The 6,029-nt window shown below is 44.5% G+C and overlaps 1 protein-coding gene across 2 annotated transcripts in view; it reads left to right on the top strand.

Annotated features, from left to right (window-relative positions):
• Positions 1-6: 6 nt before the first annotated feature.
• RFWD2 (ring finger and WD repeat domain 2, E3 ubiquitin protein ligase) overlaps positions 7-6,029 on the top strand; it is a 160,987-nt gene continuing 154,964 nt past the window's right edge. For both annotated transcript variants that reach the window (XM_014943563.1, XM_014943562.1), the window contains exon 1: positions 7-117. The gene's annotated coding sequence lies outside the window, so the exon portion shown is untranslated. The remainder of the gene's footprint in view (positions 118-6,029) is intronic.

The raw sequence follows: 6,029 nt of genomic DNA, 5'->3' as shown, positions 1-6,029 counted from the left end.
CGGTAGCGGCGCGGGTGGCGGTGGCGGCGGCGGCAGCAGCAGGAAGAGGCCGCTGCTCACCCCGCTCTGCAACGGTCTCATCAACTCCTACGAGGACAAGAGCAACGACTTCGTCTGGTGAGCGCGATATATCGCGATAGCGGCCACCCGCTACCCGCTGAGGGAAGCCCGGGGCGCCGCCATGCCGGCCCCCGGGCGGGGGGAGGGTGTAAAATACCGGTGGGAGGACGTAGCAGCCGGTAGCGGCACCTCAGGGGTTGTCTGAGGGGAAAGAGGCGGTTGTACGGTCTAACGGCCCCCGAGGGGTTCTGGCATGGGGGTTCCCTCCTCCCCTTTGTGGTTGTTACGTTTGCTTCTTGGTCCCGTGTGGCGGCCTTGCTTTCACCCTCTGTCTCTAAGCAAAATCAGGTTATTCCCAGCAGGTTCCTCCTTGGCAAGGCTCCAGAGCGGCCCAACTTACCAGAAGGGACCCGCAACGAGAGGTGTTTCCTCATAACGTTGTTGACATCGCAAGCAAACTTCCTGTTTTCCTGGGTGGTGTAGCCTCTGCAGGGGCCAGGGGGGCTCTGGCCTCTGGTGGGTGAGATGATGGACCCCTCGGAGCCCTCACGCTGCCCCGCTCTCACCCCTGGAAGAGGAGCCAGTGGAGGATGTGCTCCTGCAGATGAGGGTCCAAGGAGTCTCGTGGTGGCTGACAAATCCGGCAAAGCTGGTGTGGGTCTGCCTTGGTCGCTGGGAAAGGTTGGCTAGTTTGCAGCAGCAGTAAGGTTTGTGTCAGTCTGGCACCTAAAACCAGATGAGTGGGGAATTGTGGCGCTGATGGGATAAAGATTTTTCTTGAAGCCATTCACATGCTGTCCTTCTAATGTTCGGCCAAAGCTGCAGCTTGTAGCTGGAAATACACTTTCGGCAGCAGTGGTAGACCAAGGCCTACTGCTGTGTGTGGTTTGAGAACTGTTGGTAATTTGCAGTTTTAAAGAGAGCCCATTGCTAGTGGGTTTCAAACCTCCTAACATAAGGAGTAGCTTTAATTTTTTATGGCTGGTTGGATGTACTAAAATGTGAGAACACAAAGTAGGAGTAAGTGTTCACATCCGAGAGAAACAGTGAAGAGATAATGGAAAGAACCTTAAGTTGTAGGAAAGTCATGTATTGGAAAGAAACAGAAAAAGAGAAGAAAATAAATGGGCCACAGCTTCGAAGATGACTTTGTCTGACAGCTCTGACTTGCAGATGAGGCTTGGATGTTTGACATCTCCACAGGACATTGTCTCAAAAACCTGTAGGCTTGATTTTACAGCTTTGTAAACTGGGTAGCAAAGTAGATAGGAACCAGCCTTGCTATTGAAGTGAGAACCTGAGGCTGCTACAAAGTCAGTGGCAAACAAGACAGTAACTACTTCTTACTAGTAATAAGCGGTAATTTTTTATTATTACTTATTACTCTAAGTAGTTGTTTGCTCAGTAGCAGAACTGGGATGAGAGCACAGCTGCTATCAGCTGATGTCCTGCTCTCACTGAAGGCTCTAGGCCACATTAGGTGGATTTAAGGACACTTGGTGTGGGAGATGGGGCCTTGCTGTTTGTTATGGGGGATAACTTGATTGTAAATTCCTGTTCTCTCAGTGGTTATACTTTAGCAGTAGTCTGCAACTAGTGCTCCCTGTCCCTCTCCAGTCAGCTGTCATTTCCCGTTTTGTTGTCTGTCGTAGAAATGAAGGGTGTGTGAGGGGAAATGACTTCCATAACAAGTGTGTAGGCCAGCTGAAGTATTTTTAAGACGGTTCAAAAACCTGAGTTTCTTGGTTCTTTTTTTGTCCTGCAGGTAAGTACTGTGCATACTTCAAGGAGAACAGGTAATTAGCTGTTTTCTTCTCACTGAGGAGTGCTGCTGGCTGCTTAAAGTGAGAGTGATATTTACAAGAGCCACAGTGGGCATATTGAAGAGCAGAGATTATAGTTGACTTACCTGGGTTCTTAACTGCAGTGTATTTCTGTGGGCTGTAGGGCTTGTTCTTGCTTATATTAACTAGCTTCAAATTATAGTATTTCTCTCTTTTTAAGTTAGTCTACTGGGCGACCCTGGAATTCTGAACAATGGCCAAGAAGGCACATGTGTGTGTGTGTGGAGGGGGGAGTGTTTAAATAATTGATTTAAAGAAGTTTTGGATATCTCAGTCTGAGAAGCAGTTTTCCGTATGCTGGGTTGTTTTATTTTTCTATAAGGAAAGTTTCAAGATGCTGCAGGGAACACTTGATAATTTTTCTGAGCATGGGCTGTGATTTGCTAGCAGTTAGCTACATCTGTAAACTCAGTGGTAGATTCTGCTGGTTGATTCTTCAGATTGAAGATGAGAAATAATAAAGAAGTTTGGGTGAGTGAATCAAGCATCAAGGTGCACGCGTAAATCCCATGAACAGTGCTAATGCGTGTAGTGTCGCTGCCTGTCTTCTGAAAGTGCAATCTCAGCAATGTGAGGCCTAGACTTTAAGGTAAATGTTGGCATAAGTTGCTAGTCCGGGTTGTGAAATGTTTAGCAAATGTACTCTCAGGAGTTTGCAAGTGTGCACTGTCTGTGGTATGCATGAGCTTTTGCCTGGAAATGTGTAACTCTAGTCAGAAAAGCAAATGGACCTGACTTACTGGACAACTTTATTACAAAAGGGGAAACTTTTGTTTGGTGTTTTTTTTTATGCAGGATGTAGAATTTCAAGTTAGAGTTTGTGCTGTTTCTGCAGCCAGGCCTCTTCCCTGTTGCTTGGAGAGTACCTGAAAGGGAATCCTCTAATCAGAGGATTTTCTTCTGTCCAGTAGTGTAATTGCTTATGGTTTTCCCAGGCCTTATATAAACCCTCCCAATTAGTGGTTGAATAAACTTTAAAACCAGTTACTATCCGCTTTGCTCCCTGGATGGAGGGGATCTTAGCTGTAGGCTGTCTCTTCAGTGGCTGCTTCATACCAGTGTTTCTGAGCTCTGACATAAATATGAACATATGGAAGAGGGGATGTTACATGCTAACTCGGAGAGCTACACCCAACAAACTCAGCTGTGGGAAGGGCTGTGTGCCACATTTAAAGGTGCACTTGCAGGTCCGTGAGTTTTTAACAACAGTCCTTTCCTCACGTGGTTACCTGTTAATGCCAGGCACAAGCTGAGAGTAGTTGTTCATGTTTGTGATCTGGCAAACCCCTCTAGTGAGGAATACTGCAAATTGACCCTGGGGCTCACAAACTAAACACAGTGAGTTGTTTACGTACCACGTACATTGATGGCTTTATAATATATTGTTATATTGGAGCTTCATATTGACTAGATAGTCATGGCAGCGATCTTTAACCTGGCCGCCTTCCCTGTGAAGAACAGAGCCTGCAGCAAGTTCTACTTTCTGCTTAGACCAAAGAGGAGTAGAATAGGAGGGAGAAGCAATAATGGGTCTTTTTTTCTGCAGAGCAGAAGGAATTTTGAAACTGACCATTTCAGCCAGGAGTTTGGGTGGCAGCAGTGTGACAGTAGCACTCTTGACAGATACTTTGAAAACAACTGGCAAAACTTAGAGGCATAAACTTTCTTAAAATGATTTAAATATTTGAGGTCTACACTGTAGAGAAAGAGTGGTAAACCTTTGAAGTGCTGGATAAAAAACTGTTTAGTAAATAAGGCATCAGTATCTGGTAATGAACAGGGACATTTTTAGCTTGCTGAAGTAATTTGCATCCTTCTTACCTGGCTATGCTGCCTATGACAAATAGAGAATAAGAGCTATCTCATGCAGAGAAGTCTTGATTTTTTTACTGTACCAGTGCTTCTCAACTTCAAGAGCTATCTCATGCAGAGAAGTCTTGATTTCTTACTGTACCAGCACTCCTCAGCTTTGGTGTACACTACAAGCTGTATTATGTCTTAATTCTCCATCACTCCACTACTTTCTTAACCTTCCCTCTGTGTTAGATTAACTTAAAACAACTGGTGCATAGCAACTTTCATGTGTTACAGCCAGCTTGGCTTCAGTAAGTATTAAAAGACATCAATCTTGTTTCCACTTGTAAATCAGTGAGCATTTTGGGGGAAACAGTTCTTAATGGAAACTTCAGGCTCTGTTAACAATGACCCTGGCACTGAACAGCTATGTTTGCTGGATCTGATTGCTTTTTCTGAACTATTTCGGCTCTGTGGCTTCTCTAGTCAAATAGGAAGAAGAAGGGTAAGTTTGGGAACAGTGGTCTTGGGTGACTTTTGTGTTAGGAGGTAATCTTCCTCTTCTTAGCTCTAGTTTGTGATGTCTTATTGCAGACAGAAGCATTAAACCCTTGTTGATGCTGCACTTCTTGGAGGCAGGGTATTAGGAGTGTGGTGGAAAAAAATCACATCTGGCCATGTGGGGAATAACTGTTTTTAGCATGATATACAGAGTGGGACTGTTATACTGCGTGACTAGGAGAAGGTGAAGAAGCAAAGCTGTTCATCGGTGAGGAGAAACCAGCCTCAGACACTCATATAACCATAAGTCTTTGACTTTCCTTTTTTTAAAGGCCAGCTAATAGAATGCAAAGATGCATAATTCTCAATTTTATTAATCCACTCTTTGGCTTATAATTTGTTCTGACTAAACAGTGCCTTGAAACTAAATAATTTCTAACTTGGAAATAGTGATTTGAGCACCAACATCAGGAGTTCAAGACAAATGATGAGAAGAGAAGGGTCTGTCGAGGTAGAAGAGGGACAGCTGCATTTAAAGTATTTTTGAGGCTTCTTTTGATGAACAGAATTGGTGGATCAGTTTGTTCAGAAAGTAGCATTCTGGTTTTTATTTATTTGCCTTTATGTTGTGTTTATACAGAGGATTTGGTGGAATATTTAAGACAACCTGATTTGTATGTAAGGTTGGACAAACCTTTCAGGGTATCTCTGTTTTCCAGTTTGGTCATTTGGAGCTTCCCCTCAATGGGCTAAAAAATAAGTATTTATTTAAGACCTGTTTCCTCCTTCCTATTTTTATATGCCCAATGGGGTAACCAATGCTAGTATCCTCTAAAATGAATGACAGAAAGGGGGAATGACTTCTGTGGAGCACTAAAAAGGGGAAGGATTGAGGTGCTCCCCTCCCCTGCTCAGCCAAGCATTGCTTATTTCAGTCGTTAAATCTGGGGTTTTGATCTTGGATTCAAAAAGATTCGTGCTTTTCAAAAGTTGTTAACAGTTTATTAACAGCTCATTCTGTGGGAACTGCCTTGTTGGCAGAAGGTGGGAGGAGGCTGTTTCTGAAGAAAACAAATGCTGGTGAAAAGCTCTCAGAACTTGGTGTGGACTTGTGGGAGTGAGAGGAAAGCATTTGACTCTCCGTAAGGGCTTGAAAGCAAGGTGAAGCTTGTGAGGGAGCTGATGCAGGTGTTATCTGCAGAGCTGTGGATAGGTGGCCAAGGCCTGAAGATGAGTATGTATGTGGCAGCATATCTTACCAGCTATCAGGGGTAGCAGCTGTAGGAATCACTGGAAGTAAGATGCATCTCTCCTCTGCCTTCATTTGTATTTCATTTTCCTTTGAAACATCTCACAGCCACGTGATCTTGAGACAGGTTTCTTCCACTACCCAGCTCACTTAATTCCTATGTCTCCTGTCTTTCTCAGGTTCCTGTGGAGCACTGCTTGCTTGCACATCCTTCTTTTCACCTCCCTGCTTGGTCCTTGGTGATCTCTCCTGGAAAGCTGGCTGCACTTGGGTCACTAACTGGTCTTCGAAAAAACTAAAGCCCTTGTTTCCAGTTGCATTCCTCTGTCTTCCTTCAGGCTGGATATTAGGAAAAATTTTTTCACTGAAAGGGTTCTCAGCCATTGGAATGGGCTGCCCAGGGAGGTGGTTGAGGCACCATCCCTGGAGGTGTTCAAAAGACAGGTTGATGTAGTGCTGGGAGGTATGGTTTAGTGATGATGCTCCTTGTTTGTTGTGTGGGTGTCTATTTTTGTCAGTTAGGTTGACGGTTGGACAAGATGATCTTTAAGGTCCCTTCCAACCTAGAAGATTCTGTGATT

Source organism: Calidris pugnax, unplaced genomic scaffold (genome assembly GCF_001431845.1).
Source record: "Calidris pugnax isolate Ruff unplaced genomic scaffold, ASM143184v1 scaffold63, whole genome shotgun sequence".
Classification (NCBI taxonomy): Eukaryota; Metazoa; Chordata; class Aves; order Charadriiformes; family Scolopacidae; genus Calidris; species Calidris pugnax.
Note: the sequence above shows the minus strand (reverse complement) of the source record. Positions and strands in the feature narration are given on the sequence as shown.